The sequence below is a fragment of the Acipenser ruthenus genome, chromosome 2 (genome assembly GCF_902713425.1).
Source record: "Acipenser ruthenus chromosome 2, fAciRut3.2 maternal haplotype, whole genome shotgun sequence".
Taxonomy (NCBI): Eukaryota; Metazoa; Chordata; class Actinopteri; order Acipenseriformes; family Acipenseridae; genus Acipenser; species Acipenser ruthenus.
This window is the reverse complement of record NC_081190.1, coordinates 24,340,687-24,362,564: the sequence shown is the minus strand read 5'-3', so window position 1 is coordinate 24,362,564 and position 21,878 is coordinate 24,340,687. Positions and strand designations below refer to the sequence as shown.

The following is a 21,878-nucleotide window of genomic DNA, read 5'->3' as shown; positions in this document are numbered from 1 at the left end:
ATAGTGTGACAAGAAGTTTGCAATAAAAATGGTACAACATGCTGCCTTAATAGGTTTTGTTTCTAAATAATGTTCTGTAAATATACCTAGAAAAAAATACAATAAACCTTTCTACTCTTCTTTTGATACAGATGGCCTTGTAGTTTTATTGATTGGGCAGGTTTTTTTAAAAAACTACCAGCGCACTCGACAATCATCCAGGGAAAAAGATTGAGCCTTCAGGGTAAATGGGTTATACTGGCATTTTTATTTTACTTTTAACCATGGAGAATCTCTCTTCAGAACCAAGGCTTTCCCAATACTGTTTTGTATTAAGATATATTGGGGTACATACAAATTGTACATTAGAGGTGCTTCTCCCGGAAAAGAATGAAGCTAATATATTCCTTCTTTTGGTGCTGTATAGCCAAACCTGTGTATTTCTATCAGGGCCTTTTTCATAAAAAAAGATAAAAATAAAACATGACACCTTGTCATCAGAAGGTTACACCAGAACTGGTGAGATTCATGCATGGTGTCATGTTTTCGATTTTTGTGAGTCCCTTGTAAATCTAGCAACTAAAGGATCTACTGTAGACAACTAAACATCACATACAGCCTCTGTCTGTTTGGTCACGCACTGAATTCTACCCATTGGGTAAAAAACAAAGTGAGCTGTATAAAAGCTGTGAGTAGTGTCTTTGCTAAATTATTAGATGTCTAAAGCAGGATAAATGCTAGCTGTGTTTCATTTTCTAACAGGATTTAATTGTTCCCTATAATACCTATATAACCACATACATATGAGAAAATAGTCTGACACCCATAATGACAAGAAGACACAGTATGAGGGGGCTGAAAATGTGATTAACAATTAATACAGTATATGTGGACTGTATAATGTCTTCTGAATTACTGACCCTGTATATGTTTTTCCTCTAATACAGTGGTGGTCAATACACCAAACACTGCAATCCATTTTGGTGGATCTCAACAGCTCCGCGATCCACCAGTAAGCTATGACCAACAATTATTATCGGGACTTAATATAATAGTGTCCAATATGTAAGATAGCAATAATAAAATAAAACAACCACAACAAAAACGCAACGAACGTGCAATCAAAGCATTTTTAATATTAAGCATAGGTAGTATAAAACAGAAACTTACCAGCATTTTTCATCTGAGTCTTAAAACCTGGTGTAGGCAGGGCTCTAGCCACATTTATTTTTTATAGTCAACCTTTAGGAATTTCTAGTCGCACAAGTGTGTTTAAATTAAAATGTACAAGCATTGTTTTAGTCTCATTAGATGTAAAAACTGTTGCGATCCATGTATTGGCCACCACTGCTCTAATATAATATGTACTTTAACATGAGGGCTTCTTACCTGTTGTGTTCTGTTACCGTTTTCTCTGAAATCACAGAGGCAATATTTTATATTGAAAAAAAAAAAATTATTTGGGCATTTCTAATAAAAAAAAATTATATATATTTTTTATCATAAGTGTGACCATTTATATGTGATATAAATTAGTATGCAGCTTTCAGTAGTTGGAATTTTAACATTTTATAAGGAATACAAAATTTGGCAGATTCAGCACATTTGAGATAAATCTAAAGAAAGATGTCTTATGGTTCAAACAGGGTCTTTGTTTCTTTGATGTGCCAGCCTGCTGCTTGAAGAGATTTTAATCAAGGCCTGTAAATATCTATCGGCAGATGATGCTTTGTACCGTGGAGAATAGGACTCAGGAGAAGATAACAGGCTCTAAAACATAAAGATGAAAATCAAACATCTATGCTTAATGTAATCAGATCTCTTTAGGACTGTAGTGTGCCTCTGGGGCACGATCACTCTGCTATTTCCTCAGTTTTAAATCCTCCAAGATAGGCATTAACAAAATGCGGTTTCTAGAGCTGTTTTCCAAGGCGAGTGAATCTAAAGCAGCAGATTAGACCCACATCTTTAAAAACAAATTGGCAGAAAAACAACAAATGTAAAACAAAGTTAATTCTTCAAAGGAGGGAAAAATGTCAATAACTGGTTGATATTATTCTGCAGTTTCATTTAGCTCCCAGTCTTTCATTTTGTGGTAATAGTGATTATCACAACAGCAGTGATTGATGTCCCTTTTGAAGTTATATGAAATAAGCTATGATTTTCTCCTTTTCTTTTGAATGACTTGCTATTCTAATTCATTCTGCAAGTGTTGGTTTGCCGTGCATAAGCAATTTAACTGCTGCTTCACCACATCAAGGGTAAATAGATAGCTCTCAGCTGCATGCAGCAACTGAGTACAAAGTGCATACAAAGTAGCTGGATGGTACTCTGTTGCCTTGCTACACATGAGGGGGTCCTAATGTACCACACATTTATGTGTACTGGAAGACAGCAAACATCATTTATGGAGCACCTGTCAACCCACTGCCATTCATGGTCTTGTTGTTATTCTTTTGTTTATATTGGAGTCTCAGAGCATGATTTACCAAAATAAGTTATCACTTACAAAACATTACTGAACTCAAACCAGGTTCGATCCTATTGTTATTCAGTTTCAGGTTAATAATCAGCAGAACCGTAGTTCCCTTTCAAGTCGAAAATAACCATCAAGGTATGGGATATTGCCGTCAGGCAGTAGCGATTGGCTGAGCTTTTATAGCAAAGCTGCCGATAGGCCTCTGCGCGAGCTGCCACGTAAGCCCGCCCCCTTGGGAGCTTACTATACGCAGCGCGCAGAGACTCACTTCCTCTTTTGTCTTCAGCATTGGTAGCGGTAGGTATTAGAGCCTGTAGCTGACTGTACTCAAAAAGCTTAAAGCTTGAGAAGCTGGTTTTTGCCCCTTCTCCGAGTTTATTTCAGTTACACTCTTCGGAGTCGTTATTATTATTATTTAAGGATTTTATATATTGTGTATATTTTTATATATTTTATATATTTCCTTCACGCTTTGCTTGCATCGCGTTTCTCGTGGTCTCCCGTCTTTCCTTTATTAATTAATTTTGATTATTGTGTTGTGTTTTGGGTTGTATTAAAATATATATTTTTCTGTGTGTATTGTATATATTTGTGACGCACGTTGCGTTGGCCTTGGCCGCGCGCGTGTCTGCAGCCCCGGTCTTGCCTTGGCTAGACCGCGTGTGTGTGGAGCCTGCTCTGCTGTCTCCCACGTACTGCCTGCGGTAAAAAAAAAAAAAAAAAAAAAAAAAAAAAAGACCGCGTGGTAGTTGTACTGTGCCCACATATACTGTGTCCCAGTCACATAATCACCACCAGCAGTACTGCTGCAGCGAAAAAAAAAAAAAAAAAAAAAAATCCCATTCACTACACAGAGGAAGACGACCACTAAGCCTCTATCCCCAGCACCAGCAGGTAAGTAGTGCACAGCATAAGACACTGTACCAGCACATAGCGTCTCCGCTCTGCGGGTCAGCTGACGCTTAGGCGTCTGTGCTAGCGTTCTACGCTCGGTACTCACGCTCCGGCGTGCTGCGCTTAGGCGCTTGGTGTCGGCACTTTGCCACTTGGTGCAGCGCTTCGGCGCTTTGTGCAGCGCATCAGCGCTTGGTGCTAGCGCGTCTGCGCTTGGGGACTTCGGCGCATCGACGCTCGGTGCACGCACCTCGACGCTCGACGCTTCGGCGCTCGACGCTCGGTGCACGCACCTCGACGCTCGACGCTTCGGCGCTCGACGCTCGGCGCGTCGACGCCTCGACGCTCGGTGCACGCACCTCGACGCTCGACGCTTCGGCGCTCGACGCTCGGTGCACGCACCTCGACGCTCGACGCTTCGGCGCTCGGCGCGTCGGCGCCTCGACGCTCGGTGCACGCACCTCGACGCTCGGTGCACGCACCTCGACGCTCGACGCTCGGTGCACGCACCTCGACGCTCGACGCTCGGTGCACGCACCTCGACGCTCGACGCTTCGGCGCATCGACGCCTTGACGCTCGGTGCACGCACCTCGACGCTCGACGCTCGACGCTCGGTGCACGCACCTCGACGCTCGACGCTCGGTGCACGCACCTCGACGCTCGGCGCTTCGACGCCTTGACGCTCGGTGCACGCACCTCGACGCTCGGTGCACGCACTTCGGCGCTCGCTCGGTGCACGCACCTCGACGCTCGGCGCTTCGACGCCTTGACGCTCGGTGCACGCACCTCAACGCTCGACGCTTCGGCGCTCGACGCTTGGCGCATCGACGCCTTTACGACCAGGGCACGTCCACGCTTCGGCAACCATGTCCGGGTTCCACCGTTGCGTCACCTGCCAGGCAAAATTGCCAGCGAGCGATCCCCATGAGGACTGTGTGGCGTGTCTGGGGCCAGAGCACGCCGCATCCGCGTTGGCGGATAGGGCTTTTTGCCATCTTTGTGCTGGTTTCCAGACACGCACCCTCCGCCAAAGGGCGAAGAAAGCAGTGGGTGGGCGCTCTCCTTCCACTGGATCGTCCCACACCATTTCTGCCCCGCCGTCATCTACGGCGACGCCGCCAGGGCGGCTGCAGCTCTCCAGGAGCCCGTCCTCCCAGCTAACGGCTGGTCAGAGGTCCCCCACCAGACGCGCTCGGGAGCGCAGCCCCTCCCCTCGTAGGGTACGCCCCCGTCGGGAGTCTAGGTCGCACTCCAGATCGCCTCGACGGAGAGCACGCTCTCGTTCCCCTCGTCGGGACAGGCGATACAGAGACAGGTCGGGGGTGGCAGAGCTAACCTCCAAAATGTCCCAATTCATGGAGGTTATGATGGGGCAGCAGTCCATCCTCATGTCCTTAGCAAATGTGGTGCCTCCAGTCCCAGGACAACCGACTGGGCCCATTGCTAGTCAGCCAGTGGCCCCTCCACAACCTGCACCGGTCGTCGCTCCTCCAGTGCAGTCTCAAGGGGAGTGGGATATCGATGCGCTGTCTAGAGACGCATCTGACATCCTAGAGGGGGACAGTACAGAGGCTGAGGTAGCCTCCCAGCACTCTGAGGACGAGCTCCACGTGCTGGACACCAATGACCCTACGTGGTCTGTGGTGGACAGAGCAACCCGCCACTTGGGCGTCGAGTGGCCGATGGCGGAGCCGCCTCGGCGCTCCTTGTTTGAGTCGCCTTCAGCCCAGTCCAGTCAGTCCAGGATGCTTCCGGCATTCCCGGACTTTATTAAGGAGGTACAGTCCACCTGGGGGGCTCCGGCCTCTGCCCCGGCGACTTCTCGCAAGGCCTCGGCCTTTAACATGCAAGGGGCAAGTGAGGCTGGGTTGGCGTCCTTCCCACCTGTGGACGCTGCGTTCGCCGCGTTGGTGAAGACGCCAACACTATCGGGGCTGACGAAAGATCCTGCATGCCCCAATAAGCAGTGCAGGACCACTGAGGTACACCTCAAGAAGGGGTACGCTGCGGCCACAGAGGCGGTCAAGCTCTCTAATGTGGCCAGCTTGCTGACGGTCTACCAAGCGGCATTAATTAAAGACCTGCCTGAGTGCCCTTCGGCGGCCCTCAGAAGCGAGTTGGGGACCGTCAGTCAACTGCTGGTGAAGCTGGCCCAGCTCAACGCGCGGGCTCAGGGCAGGAGCATCGCGTCTCTGGTGGTGGCCAGAAGGCAGCTCTGGCTCTCGCAGGCGAGAGTGCAGGAACCTGATAAGGCCCCGTTGCTGGATGCCCCAATTACACCGGGACACACATTTGGTCCAGCGGTGGAGGAGATGCTGCAACGCTCCGCCAAGGCGCGGGAGGCGTCACAGCAGATGGCGAAAATGTGGCCAAAACCGTCGTTCCAGCCGAAGCGGCCTCAGGAACATCAGTGGCGCAGGGCACCACCACAGCACCAGCCACGGCCAGGGGGGACTAAGACCTCTCCCTCAAGCACAGCAGCGCGCGGTCAACCTCCTTTTTCAAGACCGCAGCGCGGAGGGTGGCGCCCTAGAGGTGGTGCCAAGCCACGCCCTCGGGGCTCTGGCCAGGCCCCTCGCGAACGAGCCCAGCCCAAACAGCCCTGAGAACACCAGGCAGCTGTTAACCCTCCCCTACACTGTCTCCCAGCTCCAGTTCTGGCAACAATGCACCAACGACATCTGGGTGCACAAAACTATATCCACCGGGTACACCCTTCAGTTCCAGTTAAAACCTCCCCCCTTTCGGGGGGTGGTCGTAACTGCAGTGAAGGACTCGGTTCAGTCCTCAGCTCTGAATGTGGAAATACAAGCATTGCTCAGCAAGCGTGCCATTCAACAAGTAGACCCTGCTCTGATCGACCAGGGGTTCTATTCCAAATACTTCCTGGTGCCCAAGAAGGACGGCGGGCTCCGTCCTATTTTAGATCTGCGAGTACTGAACAAATACCTGCGGGTGTTATCGTTCAGGATGCTTACGCACAGGCACATCATCCAGTCAGTCCGACACGGCGACTGGTTCACCACCGTGGACCTGACAGATGCGTACTTTCACGTTCCCATCTGCCCGGGTCACAGGAAGTATCTGCGTTTCGCATTCCAGAGCAGGGTATACGAGTTTTGTGTCCTTCCGTTCGGCCTGTCACTAGCTCCTCGAACCTTTTCGAAATGTATGGATGCCATTCTAGCTCCCTTGTGGGCTCAAGGTGTCCGACTGCTGAATTATCTGGACGACTGGCTCGTCTGCGCGCAGTCAAAGGAGCAGGTGGCACAGCACACAGTGATGGTTACAGACCATCTTCGGCGGCTAGGTCTGAAGATCAATTCAGAAAAGAGCCGCCTAGTGCCGAGCCAACAGACCGAGTTCTTGGGTCTGCATCTGGACTCAGTGTCCATGGAAGCGACCCTGTCGACACAAAGAGTTGCCTCAATAGAGCGGTGTCTTTCCCTATTCAGGTTGAGACAAACAGTCAGCATGGAGCTGTGTCAGCGCATGCTGGGGTTGATGGCTGCCGCCTCACAAGCCCTTCCTTTGGGCTTACTACACCAGAGACCTCTGCAGGCCTGGTTCAATGCCTTCGCGTTGCATCCGCGGAGAGACAAACACCGCAGGCTAAGGGTATCCCGAGCCTGCTGGGAAGCGCTACGCTGGTGGAGAGTTCCGTCAAACCTCCGCCAAGGCGTACGCTTGGGTCCCATTTTCAGAAGGCAGGTCATCACGACCGACGCTTCCAACCACGGTTGGGGAGCAGTCTGGAACGGGACAGGGACCCGTGGAGTGTGGTCAGGACCCTGGAGGTCAGCCCACATCAACGCTCTGGAGCTCAGAGCGGTGGACCTCGCCCTCCGGCACTTCTTGCCAGTGCTTCTAGACAAGCACGTGTTAGTGCGGTCAGACAACACCACAGTAGTGGCGTATATCAATCGCCAGGGCGGATTGCGGTCCCCCAGTCTTCACCAGATGGTAACGCGGCTGTTGCTCTGGGCTCAACCGCGTTTAGCCTCTCTGCGTGCAGTTCATCTGCCGGGCAGAGTCAATTACGCAGCGGATCTCCTGTCCAGAGGAGGTCCTCTTGCGGGCGAATGGCGTCTCCACCCTCAAGTGGTGGAGCGCATCTGGGAATGGTTCGGCACAGCGCAGGTCGATCTCTTCGCTTCGCGAGAGACCACGCACTGTCCTCTATGGTTCTCGGTGAAGGACCTCGACAGCCCCCTGGGGGTGGATGCACTGGCTCACGAATGGCCGCCAGGGCTCCTGTATGCCTTTCCACCGATTCCGATGCTCCCCGCCTTCTTGGAGAAGGTCAGGGTAGAGCGAGCGACAGTGATTCTGATCGCTCCTCGGTGGCCTCGGAGAATATGGTTCCCGAGTCTAGTGCAGTTACTGCACGGTCGCCCGAGGGAACTCCCTTTGCGAGCGGACTTGTTGTCCCAAGCTCAAGGACAGCTTTGGCATCCGAACCCCAAACTCATGCAGTTGTGGGCTTGGCCCCTGAGCGGGAGCGCCTGTCAGCCTTAGGGCTTTCGACTGCAGTTATATCGACCATCCAGAGTGCGAGAGCGCCCTCTACTAGGTCGCAGTATGCGTATAAGTGGCAGCTGTTTCAGAGTTGGTGTCTGGCTGAGAGCCACGACCCAGTCTCCTGTCCTATGGCAGTAATATTGCAGTTTCTACAGAAACTGCTGGATGAAGGGAAATCTCCTTCTACACTTAAAGTGTATTTAGCCGCCATTTCGGTTTGTCATGTACGCATTGACGGGTTATCACCTGGTTGCCATTTTTTGGCATCTCAGTTTCTGAAAGGTGCAAGACGCTTGCGGCCTCCAAGAACGACCAGTTTACCGTCGTGGAGCCTTGATGTGGTGCTAGAAGCCCTTACCAAGGCACCGTTTGAGCCTCTCCACAGCGTGGATATGAAGCTCATATCTATTAAGACAGCTTTTTTGCTGGCTGTGGTATCAGCAAAACGCGTGAGCGAGTTACATGCACTTTCAGTGCATCCTTCTTGTACTCGTTTTGCAGGAGACGGTTCTAAGGTCTCCATGCGCCCTAATCCGGCCTTTTTACCAAAGGTTATATCCCCGTTCCACATGAACCAGTCAGTCGAGTTGATGGCGTTCCATCCTCCTCCTTTTTCTTCCCCAGAGGAAGAGCGGTTACACATGCTCTGCCCCGTGAGGGCATTGAGGTGTTATATGGACCGTACAAAGACTGTGAGGCAGACAGAACAGTTGTTCATATGCCATGGTTCTAGATCTTTGGGTCAGCCGCTGTCTAAACAGCGCCTTTCCCACTGGATAGTGGATGCTATTAAATTAGCGTATGAATCTGCAGGCCTTCCACCACCAGGGCAGTTGAAGGCGCATTCTACCAGGGGTATGGCGACATCCTGGGCCCTCTTTCGAGGGGTGCCGGTGTCTGATATTTGCGCGGCAGCCAGTTGGGCTACGCCGCATACTTTCATGAGGTTTTACAGGTTAAATGTACTGGATTCCTCTGCTCCACTGTTTGGAGCGTCTGTTTTACACTCTACGACGCCTCAGGATGCGGACGTATAGAGTGGTTGATAGCATGGTGTTGACTGTTCCACCTTTAAGACAGGTGTCATTACGAGCATAGACGCTGAGGCGCAGCTCCGCATATGCCTAGATGTTCTGCCTACGCAGTTGCGTTATGACGTAAGTCTGTCCTACTGCCGAGAATCCTCCCTCGCGACGGCTTGGGTACACTGTTCCCATACCTTGATGGTTATTTTCGACTTGAAAGGGAACGATAGGTTGCGGATGCAACCCCGGTTCCCTGAAAGAGAAAATAACCATCAAGCCGCGTGGTCGCTTCAGAAGCCTTCACGGCCTGAAGAGCAAAAGAGGAAGTGAGTCTCTGCGCGCTGCGTATAGTAAGCTCCCAAGGGGGCGGGCTTACGTGGCAGCTCGCGCAGAGGCCTATCGGCAGCTTTGCTATAAAAGCTCAGCCAATCGCTACTGCCTGACGGCAATATCCCATACCTTGATGGTTATTTTCTCTTTCAGGGAACCGGGGTTGCATCCGCAACCTATCGTTTGGCATATTCAAGAGATGACACTGTAAACATTCCTCTTGCCAGCGTGAACATTTTATATTTTCAAAGTAATACACATTTTCTTTCCTACAATATGTCATAATTTTAATAACATGCTACAAAAAAAAATGTGATAGGATTTATTATAGTGCAGATTCTTACAGGAATAACCTCATTGAAATGCTGAATATTGTTTTTAGGATAACCCCTATAACATGGTAAGGTAATATGCATTTAAAATGACATACATTCATATTATATACTGTACAACATATTTCTAAAATGTACTGCAGTACTCTGTATGCAGTCCGTACTATGTACACTGTAAAGTTCCTTATGAAAGAGGTAGTCATAAAAAGTTACAGCAATATCAAATTATAAACCTCATAGAGCGTCTCAGCAGTTTATTTGTAGAACAGTCATTATCGCCCAGTTGATGCAGCCCTACTCTGATGAAAGCATTTGCTGAAACATTTGTCAGCTTGACTTTTAAGTGTATGGAATCCAACTAGTCTCCCTCATCAGTGCCTATTATTGATAGACAAGTACCTCACTGAAAAACTGAGAAAATGATGTGTTGAATTGGACAGATTATCTAATGAGAGAAACAGGTTTCAGCAAATTGAATGACACCTTGACACTCATCCCAAAATTAATTTAAAATTGTTAACTATGGAATATCTTCTCATTTTAATTATTAAACTGATCATTTGTGATCTTGAAAAGGCATCTGTTCATTTGAACTTCTATTTAATTTAACATTTCTCTAATAGGATTTGTCTTATTATTTGAAGGAGAAATATATGTCCTTTTTTAGCATTCTTTGAAGAAAATATACATTGCTGAATCACATTCCATGCAAAGATGTTTAGATTAGACAGACTTCTGGCTATCAGAACATCTAATGCTAATGGTTTTAGACTAAGCTGATTTGCACCACTGATGATATCTTCATTTCTCTGAGTAACTGTCTGTTTTTCTTCAGAGCAGTAGAATTATACAGTTGTAAACTGTCAAGCCTCCATTTCCTTTTTACGACGACAAACAGTGAAGCAGAATTTCTTAAGATTTTCCCAAATATTAAAATAACACGGGTGATTTATAAAGCATACATACATTAATTTGTATTTGTATTTAAGAATTCTGACATTTCATTTTAGTTTAATAAGTTCCAACAGCACACAATATCAATTATAATTAGGGCTTTAATTATTTTTTTGTTTTATTTCGGGGGGGCGCGGGTTCGGTTTTTATTATTATCTGGCAAAATATGTTATTTTCGGTTATTAAAAATAAATACCACTTGAATGTATCAATTTTCAGATTCTGTAAATTGCATGTACGTTTCACCAATATATACAGCTATGGCCACAATTTTTGCATCACCTAGAGTTTTAAGATTACGACAATTAAAAAAAAAACTTTCTGAACATAATTTAGATCTTTCATTTAACATATATGGTATATGGAAAATTACAAAGCTGTGTGTAATTCAATATGCTAACATAACATTATTCAGCACATTTAATTCTTCTATAGGGTGATGTAAAACCTTTGGCCATAGCTGTATACAAAGGATAACTTATCACACTGTAGAGTTGTTGTTTTTTTTCAGCCCATCCCAGTCACAAGTCACTCTAACAAGTGTATTCTATTACGTAGGTCCACAAAAATGATGATTGGTCAGTAGCAATGTCTTCGCACACTGACCAGCTTCTGAAAGCTGTTTTCTTTATGTAGAAAGAGTTGTGCATAATTGACAGCATTTATAATATATTGCCAACGTAATTTTATAAATAGATCTTTGGGGGTGTTGTTTCGGTTATTATTGGTTAAAACCAAAAACTCAAGCCCTAATTATAATGTATCTTTCACAAGATGATTACACTATGTAACACAATTTTTGTTCCTGGGTAGAAGTGTTATTTCCTAATTGCTTATGCCTCAAAAGTATAGAAAATCACTATTATTCCCCACAAACTTTGCTTTTGTGACCAGGACAGTGATATTTTGAAATTTACCTATTTCCAATGAGAAAATGGGCGAATTTGTGTCTTTTCGTTCACATAAAGTCAGAAAAAAACAACATATGAATCCAAATTAACATGTATTTATACTAAAGTAATACAAAAATGACTACAAAAGATTTAGAAGTGAGTAGTTTTTCGAGATTTACGATTATACTGTAAATCACTTTCACGAATCAGCCCCCAAATGTAGTCTCCCATCATGTTCTCGTTATACTGTCCTTGGTAGCGACGTTCAAAGTCCAGTATATCCTGGTGGAAGCGCTCGCCTTGCTCCTCCGAGTACGCTCCCATGTTCTCCTTGAATTTATCAAGATGAGCATCAAGGATATGGACTTTGAGGGACATCCTACAGCCCATTGTGCCGTAGTTCTTCACCAGAGTCTCAACCAGCTCCACATAGTTTTCGGCCTTGTGATTGCCCAGGAAGCCCCGAACCACTGCGACAAAGCTGTTCCAAGCCACTTTCTCCTTACTAGTGAGCTTCTTGGGGAATTCATTGCACTCCAGGATCTTCTTTATCTGTGGTCCGACGAAGACACCGGCTTTGACCTTTGCCTCAGACAGCTTAGGGAAGAAGTCTTGAAGGTACTTGAAGGCTGCCGACTCCTTATCTAGAGCGCTGACAAATTGTTTCATAAGGCCCAATTTGATGTGCAGTGGTGGCATCAGCACCTTCCGGGGGTCCACCAGTGGCTCCCACTTGATGTTGTTCCTCCCCACAGAGAACTCGGTCCTCTGTAGCCAGTCCCGCCTGTGGTAGTGCGCCTTGGTGTCCCTGCTGTCCCAAAGGCAAAGATAGAAGGGAAACTTGGAGACCCATCAGGAATGCCACCATTGCAGCCTCTTGATGCCATCTCAGAAAAATGCAGATATGTATCCACTTAGGCAGCTGGAACTAAACTGAACTGGTGGGCTTAAGGCCCCTGTATTTATACTACTATTTATATTACTGGAAAGTTCTAGAAAGTTCTAGAAGTTACTCCAAGTTTACTCAGCACTGAATCTATCTGGAATGTTCTGGAAAATAGGTAAATTTCAAAATATCACTGTCCTGGTCACAAAAGCAAAGTTTGTGGGGAATAATAGCCATTTTCTATACTTTTGAGGCATAAGCAATTTGGAAATAACACTTACTACCCAGGAACAAAAAAAAAAAAAAAAATTGTTACACAGTGTTATCAGTGCTTGAGGTTTATGTTAAAACATCCATGTTTCCTGAAGACTTTTTAATATAAAAAATCATAGTTTGCTATTTTCTCTAGAAATGATCCATTACTGTATAGCTATGGCCAAAGTTTTGCATCACCCTATAGCATGAACTCATTTTGCTTCATAAAAGCGAATGAAACCTGCTGAATAATGTTACGTTAACATATTGAATTACATACCGCTTTGTAGTTTTCCATGTATATACTTAACAAAAAACTGACAACAAAATACTGTACTACTATTATGGCTTCCAGTAGACTTTTGCAATGTCATTTTGTAGTTTATGTTCATATGTTGTTTTTTTTTATTACTACTACATCTCAATCCTAAAATTATAGGTGATGCAAAACTTTTGGCCATAGCTGTTCATGTGGATTTTCAAATAGATAATGTTTTTTTTTTTTTTTTAAATTAGGCAGTACAGATATTTGTATTATCCAAGTAATTCCCAATAACATGTTTAACCCTTTGCGGTCCTATGTCAGACCAGGTCCGACATTGCAATTATTCCCTTCCGGTCCGATGTTGGACCTTGTCCGACATCAAAAAGACATCAAGCACAGGTCTCTAGTCGTTTTTTCACTGGAAAAAGCAGAGAAAACCTTTCAATGGCCGAGTGAGACCGATAGGAGCCGAGAGAATCTGGAAAAAAGGGGTCAGATCTGAGCAATACACATAGACCCTGCACCACAGATAATAGAATAATGACTTGTATCACATTATTGAGGAGTTTGGTGATAAAACAAGTGATCAGGAGATGATTCATCAATATGCACGACTATGAAAAATACAGCGAACGAGGGGTGGGGCGGGGCTGGAGATGCAGTACTGAGTGTCCTGTTGATATGCAGTGCCTTTTAAACCTGTTTTACTGTGAAATAAGCAGGAAAATAAGCAGTTAAAAATCAAAATAGCTTGAAGCGGATTTACAACTAACCAGACATACACTTTTAACTGTCAGACATTTGCACAATTAACATTTGGAAAGCTAAACCAAGACGACACTGAAGCAGGGAGCATGAGTTGTCAGCCGGCATAGGTAGCACATCTTACTACGTGCCAAGGGTTTTCAATCAGTAGTGCCAAAGCGAAGAAAACCTCTCCCCAAAAATAACAAACTACCAAAGAAAAATAATTGCGTCTTGTTCAAAACAAAAGTGCGGAAGCAGTCTCGATACCCAAAACAACTCACACTTTTTTCACACCTTTTCTCTAAACCAGTTCCAAGCTTCACTCGTGCTGCCTGTAGTTCACCATTCCTCTCTTCCAGAATCAGAACAGTCCCTTTTATTGTGGCTTTAATAATCAGCTACTTCTGTGGGAACAAAAGAGATGCCAATGAGGAACAAGGAGATTAATTAACTTCAAAGGGTGGGTATTTAACAAGCAATTGAGGCAGGAATGCAATTTGGATGTGCATGTGAAAACAAATCCAAATGATAGCAAAAAGCAAAGTAAAATATAAAAATAATCATAGTGGATAAAATAAATCAATGAAAACAAACCCATTAATGTGCACACTAATTACATTCAATCCTATATTTTAAAAGGCACACTTATTACATCCATACACAACCTGTTGTAAACTAACTAAACTAAAAGCAGTCATATTTCTTCTGTGATCACTTGTCTACTGGAGACCCAGTTTATTCCTCGGTTGAGTCTTTTCAAGCTGTTTCAGGGAATCGAGAATAGGAAAGCACTCTCGGGTTACTTAACGCACTCCTGATGCAAGCCAAGACAGTTTAACAGTGTAATAAGGATAGACAGACCTTGGGCAATACAACCGAGTCTGTTTTTTTCTTAAAAAAAAAAAAAAACACTTAGTAGATTTTTTGTTAATAAATTCCAAATGTCTGGGTGTAAGGTGAACTTAATTGACTTTATTTGGTGTAGAGATGAAACGACATAGATAGATATCTTTAGTTATGCTTCAAAGAGCATTAATTAGAAGGAATATGGTTCTATTGCGCAATAATACAGTTGTTAAACTGGATGAGATGCAAAGGTCAGGTCTGAGGAAATAAATGTGTCTTCAGCTGACTGGCTTTAGAAATACAGTTGGGAGGCAGTTACTGATTCTAAAATTTTGCATCAAAGTAATAATAAATACTAAAATCATTTCAGTTGTGCAGAGTTGGAACAGTTTTCCGCATTACTCGTCAAATCTGTGGGAAACGCCAAAACACTAATATGCCTGTGCTTGACAAACAGGGCAAGCTCCTTACCATTGAAAAGGAACAAGAGGAAAGATGGGTTGAGCACTTTCAAGAAACACTCAATAGACCAGAACCAGTGTTTCCAGCTCCTGTTCAAGAACCAAATGAAGATCTTGGCATCAACACTGATACCCCGGTAGAGGAGGAGATAATCAGAGACCTAAAGAACGGAAGAGCTCCTGGGCAGGATCAGATTAATGCTGGACTACTTAAGATCAACCCTGAAGTAGCAGCCAACGCCCTCACCCCCCTGTTTAAAGCAATCTGGAAGAACACGAGGTCCCAAGTGAGTGGTGTAAAGAGACAATAATTAAACTCCCTAAGAAAGGGTTGTTGCGGGATTGCAGTAACTGTCGAGGAATTAATCTTCTCTCAGTTCCTAGTAAGATCTTTTGTAAGATTATAATGCAACGTATATTATTATTTATTTCTTAGCAGATATCATCTGAAATCAACAATACCCTCAGGAAGGAGCAGGCAGGGTTTAGAAGCAAATGCGGATGCATTGATCATATCTTCACCCTTTGTAATATCATAGAACCGTGTACTGAGTGGCAACAACAGCTCTATGTGAACTTCATAGACTTTGAGAAGGCTTTTGATAGCGTGCACAGAGAGAGCCCTATGGAAAATCTTAAGATTATATGGTATCCCTATCCATAGTGTAAATATCATAAAGCAGTTCTATCAGAACATTACTTGTACTGTAGGAACGAGTGAGATCAATTTCCAAGTCAAGTCCGGTGTGAGACAAGGCTGTGTAACGTTGGCTATCCTTTTCAACATTGTAATTGATTTGGTACTCCGGCATACCACAGAGGACCAACGAAGAGGGATTAGGTGGACGCCATTTTTTGATCTTGAAAATCTTGATTATGCCGATGACTTAGCCCTTTTATTGCATACAATAGCTCACCTGTAAGAAAAAAACTCAGCTCAGTATCTTTGGACAGCAAGTTGGACTAATGGTCAATATTTAAGAAGACGAATGTAATGTCAGTAAACCTTGCAAACTAGTGCGTATAACTTGGGCAACATGTGTTAACCTCTACATAGAAATTCACATACCTTGGGAGCATCTTTGCAGAGATGGTGGAGCAGGGCAAAGACATTAGAAATAGACTAGGGAAAGCTCGAACAACATTCATCCAATTGAAACAGCTCTGTGCATTTTCAGAGAAAGCACCCTGACATCCTTGGGGAGTTTGCTGATCAATCTGGCCAGACTTCAGACCCTAAGAAGTGGGAGGCCACAGATCCTCGCCAAGTGAAGCTTACCAACAACATTGTTAGCTTCATTGCTAATGATGTCATGCCCGTATGTTGTAGATGGCACAGCCTTTCATGACATCCTTAGCACAGCTGAACCATGCTTCACCATGCCCAGCAGGAAACACCTCAGCTAGAAGCTACTTCCTCAACACACCTCCGATGTCCAAGATCAACGGAGGAGTCAAATGCAGCAAGCCCAGGACATCTACCTCACCATAGATCTGTGGTTAAGTAGAGGTATGAGATCCTTTATTGGCATCACCGGCCACTTCATTGTGGACTACATAAGAAAGTTTACAAACGAGAGGAGGCCGTTCGACCCATCTTGCTCGCTTAGTTGTTAGTAGCTTATTGATCCCAGAATCTCATCAAGCAGCTTCTTGAAGGATCCCAGGGTGTCAGCCTCAACAACATTACTGAGGAGTTGGTTCCAGGCCGTCACAATTCTCTGTGTAAAAAAGTGCCTCCTATTTTCTGTTCTGAATGCCCCTTTATCTAATCTCCATTTGTGATCCCTAGTCCTTGTTTCTTTTTTCAGGTTGAAAAAGTCCCTTGGGTTGACATTGTCAATACCTTTTAGAATTTTGAATGCTTGAATCAGATTGCTTTGTTGTCTTATTTGTTCAAGACTGAATAGATCTACAGAACGTATGAGGAGACTATTGAAGTCTACAACATGGCTGACAAAGTTTCAGGCATAGTGACAGACAATGCTGCCAACATGGTGAAGGCATTCACCATATTCCCACCATTGGATGTCCAAGGTGGTGACTAAGACCAAGATGAGGCTGTTGATATTGAAGTGGTGAGTGTGAGCGACAAACTGGATTATTTTCCACCCAAGCGTAGCCCCTGTTTCACTCGCACTCTACAACTGGTTGTTCATGATGCCCTGGAGCAGGCTGGCCTTTTTAAGACGAAGGTGATGACAAAGGTGTCCAGAATAGTATCCAATTGCCATAAATCCACCAAAGCAACAGTTACTGGAGGGACACTACAAACTGCAAATTTGACCTCAGCAAGGTGAAATAGCCAGCTGAAGATGCTGAGGTCAACTTTGAAAGTTCCTGCAGAGGTCCTATCCGAGCTTCATGCCCCATGCCAGCTCACACCATACGAATTGAAAATCATTGGGGAACTCTGTGAAATACTGGAGCGCTTTGAAGAGGTCACTGAGAAGGTCCAGGGAGACCAGATAATCACTGCCAGCTATGTCACTGCATGTGTCCGAGGTTTATGTCATGCGATAGCACACATCAGTGAAACCTATAACAACAAGATGGTGGGAACCATGCAGTTATCCTTGGAGATACGCCTTGCAAAGTTTGAGGAAATGGAGTGTTTCAAGATGGCTGCACGTCTGGATCCTCATTTCATATTGGACTGGTGCAAGGATGAAGTGCACAGCATGAGGGAACCACCTCCCTGCTGACATGGCTACATTCCCTCCACCAAAGACACGCATCAAACTCTTTTCATATATGACCAACCGCTCCACTGAAATCTGCATCAGTATCTCCACCACAGACGCCTCTTCTGAAATATATCAAACTACCTGAGCCAACCCTGTCTGCTAGAAGATTCTAACCCTCTGGCTTATTGGAAAGGAAAACAGATGAAGTTCCCCCATTTAGCCCAACTAGCCTGCAAGCATCTACCCATACCTGCTTCATCTGCACCTGTAGAAAGAATTTAGTTTTCAGGCCTGAGCAGAGCAATGTAAGTGATGCAAAATTTGAAGAGCTTATGATGATCAGGTGTAACAGAATTGATGTAACAGAAGTGATAATCTTTATGGCTGTATGCATAACTTGATACTTTCCTTTTTGAGGCAATATGTACTACAGTGCAACATTGTTTGTCTATGGTTATTTTCTTTTGTATTTCTTGGATGTGCACATGCACATTGTACTGTAGTAAATGTAAATTATCATTATTGCTATTAAAAGTGGCAATAAAAATGAAAAAAAGTATATGTTGTGTGAGTGTCCATTATCTTTTAATATAAAATGATCACATTTCATGGACTAGAGGTAGAATTTGATTTGGAATGACAAAATTATAAGGGAATGTATACATGGGTGGAATTGGAATTGACTAGATTGATTTAAAAACATTGGAACTAAAGGAATTGGAATCGAATCTGAATTGAGGGAATTGAATTGTTCAATTAGTGGAATTAACCGCAACTCTGTATTTGTTCAATATTTTGCCCTCAGCCCTTTTGCACAATACCACAGTGTTTATGACATGCACACAGGTTATGGTTAAGCAAAACACTGTATATAAAAAAGAGACCACTGAACACAGTCATTGTGCACCTCATTAACTGAACTGCCAGCTCCCCTAAACAGTCCATTATTATGTTCAAAAATGAACTGTAATGTAAATCATTCATTGTCTAATGATTAATGTAATTTTAATAATGTAAACTATTCTGGTACATTTTGCTTCAGGGATCTGTTGTAAGTGGTTATATAGTAATATAATAGCAACACTGAATGGCATTACATGTTTTAAATATTTATCTTGTGCTTCAACATGTTATAAAAATGTATTTATGTCTTATTACATAATTCATATGTATAATCAATTAAGGGTTTCTAAACTTGATTTTTACATTTACAAAATACCTGGTAAGTTAGCTGGTATATTTGTTCTTAATAATAATACAAAAATGACTAATTTCACAATCTGTTTAGTCAGCTTCAGGCAATTGGTTTGAATAAAGTCCAAGTGGAAGTAGGCCAGACATGTTCAATTTAAAACCTTCCTTCCATAGCCTCCCTGCAGATATTGGCGTAATTTTTCAAAGATGAACTTCACATTTGCCCTGCCTGCTGTGAAACCTACTGCGTGGACATTAATGTTTTTTTTTTTGTGTGTGTAATTCTTAGGAGACATAACCCTGTCAGAAATAGTTAGTGTCCCACCATAAATCAGGAAAATCTTACAACTAAAAACCCATTTCAATGGAAACTCTCTCTCTCTCTCCCTGTGGAAGTAACTGTTTTTTTAAATGCTGAGCTGTGACTCAGAAGTCTGACAAACCTTCTCAGTATTATCCTGGTGGACTCTGAAATGTGATTTCCAAATAAAGTGCTACAAATGTAAAAGGTATATTGGCTTTTTCAGAGAGACAACTGATAAACTCTTGTACTATACTTTTCTAAAATATGCAAAACCATCTCTGCATTTACTACTGTGTAACACTTAAGGAAAACTATAACAATTATTTCCCAGTGCTTTTGTAGCCGACTACGTCACTGGGGGTTAACCCCGATATTTTTTTTTAATAAAAACAATTTGGTGATGGTAATATATAGCACACAGGTTCTTTTAATTTGGGTTTTCAGTAATGAGTCCCTCCCACCCAACAAAAGCCAGAGAGACAATGTTACAGAAAAGTCCCAACACTTGTAGGGCAGTCCAACCAGTCAGACAATAGGGGAGAGTAGAAATAGACAAAAACAATTATAATATCACCACTTCACTTGGATTACTTGAGCAGGCTAGTTCCCACCGTCAGTGCTAACCCAAAACATAAATAAAAAATAAGAAAGGAAAAAAAAACAAGCAAAAGTCCAGTGATTAATATAAGCAACAAAAACACAAATAATCAAATTCAACAACAAAAAGTGCATTAAAAAACAATCACTGCTTCTTCCAGTGTAAACACAACAATGAAAACTAAGCTACTAACATACTCTACAGCAGCTTGCCTAAACTGGTGGTTAAGATTAACTGGTATGCTCCAGCAGCAGTAGTCAAAATCAGCAGCAGCCAACAGCTGCCGTACAAACACAATGGCAATAATACTATACAGCAATACAAAACAGCACTTTAATAACCCACCCCTTCAAGGATCTATTGTTAAGGGATAAAACAATTACTCCCCAACAATCCAAAATGTATAAAATAAAACACGTTTAAAAATAAAAAAACACCATGTGCCGGACGCACACAGACTAAAACACATGAAATACACAGACACAAGGGAGGAGCTAGCGGTGCTAATAGAGCAAAGCTGAGAGCGCGGACACCAAAGACAAAAAGCAGTCTGTACTATACTTTCTGACTACAACATAGAAGCATCCAAAAACAAGAAACAGCTCACCACATTCTTTACCATGATCACTGTCCTGAACAGGTACCAACGTTTTCCTTCTAAAAACAGCAATTGTGCCGTTTCTTCTCAGTGTCTCTATTCTGTCAGCACACTCAGCAATCCTCAATAGTAGCTTTACAAAAAATGCCTCCCCCTCACCCTGGCGCTTCTCCTTTTTAAAAGGAGATTAATCAGCACATTGTGACCAGGTGAAAGAGTGAGATCATCTCGCACTGATATAACCCTGCATACACGGGGAAGTGGGAGACTGCAAAAGAACAGACAACGCCAGTACCAGGTTGAAAGCCTGATACACAATAACCTCCGTGAACAGGAAGGAGACGTACACCAACTACATACCAACAAATATTACATTTATATAACATTTAAGGCACAATGCAAATAAACAACAAACAAAGAAACACATGTGTTACAACTGTATGTATATATTTCGTAATGCTAATGATTTACATTCAAATTAGATTAATGTTTCTCCCACTACATTATTTTCTCCATGTGTTTCAATGCTTTTTTTATGAGCTTGCTGCCAACACCGTGCCTCCTTGTCCACAGAGCTGCAGGTGTGAGCTGGCTTCCTGCCTGTGCTTGTCTGAAGCGCCATAAATTCTTATCCTGCTATCATCCAGAATTACATTTCCTGACACAAAGCCAATTTGCGTTATTCATCCAATGCTGTGGTTTTCTTTGCAAAAAACAAAACACTTGTGGTCTGGCTGCTTTTTCAGTTACAAGGAGGTCATGCTCAGGTCATGTGCAAGAAATTAAGACATACGTATTGACACACACTTATGACAGCAAAAGAAAACTTAAACCTTTGGTTCAGAACTATTTCACATGTCAGTCACACTTTTCTATTATAGCATTTGTTCTGTCCAAAAATGTTACTGCATAATGTTTTGGCTGATAAATTAAGCTGATTTGTATCAGAGGCAGAAGCTTTCCATCAGATTTTTTTTGTATTATTATTATTATTATTATTTATTTCTTAGCAGACGCCCTTATCCAGGGCGACTTACAATTGTTACAAGATATCACATTATTTTATTTATTTATTTTTTTTTTTACACATTATTTTTTACATACAATTACCCATTTATACAGTTGGGTTTTTACTGGAGCAATTTTTTAAGGTAAAGTACCTTGCTCAAGGGTACAACAGCAGTGTCCCCCACTGGGGATTGAACCCATGACCCTCTGGTCTGGAGTCCAGAGCCCTAACCACTACTCCACACTGCTGCCCTATTCAGATTTCACTGTATTTAAACAAAGAGTGAAAAGTATTCTAAACAATAAGACATTTCATGACTGTCTACGTGTCATGGTTTCCTCTATTATATAGTGTTCGTTCCAGGCAAGTATAGGTTATTATAATTATCTTTATAACCCTTTGCCCACAGGTTGTTTTGGATTTTGAACTAACCACCCGGACCTTCCCAAGGAGTGTACAGGAACCACACACACGCAAGTAAAATAAGGATTTCTTTATTACAGGAAATGTAGACAATCAAATACAACTTATTTTAAATCAGACAATTTGCAAACGCCCCCCTTTCAACTACCTTGCACATTATCTGCATACAAAACCTATTCTAAAAACACCTAAAACTG

General features: G+C 43.5%; 1 long non-coding RNA gene across 1 annotated transcript; it reads right to left on the bottom strand.

Moving 5' to 3' along the window:
- Positions 1-12,628: 12,628 nt before the first annotated feature.
- Positions 12,629-20,486, bottom strand: LOC131705079 (uncharacterized). Its single transcript, XR_009310170.1, has 3 exons — positions 20,259-20,486; positions 13,856-13,965; positions 12,629-13,521 (listed from the first exon to the last, which is right to left on the bottom strand). It is a non-coding gene; the product is annotated as an uncharacterized LOC131705079 (long non-coding RNA).
- Positions 20,487-21,878: the final 1,392 nt, after the last annotated feature.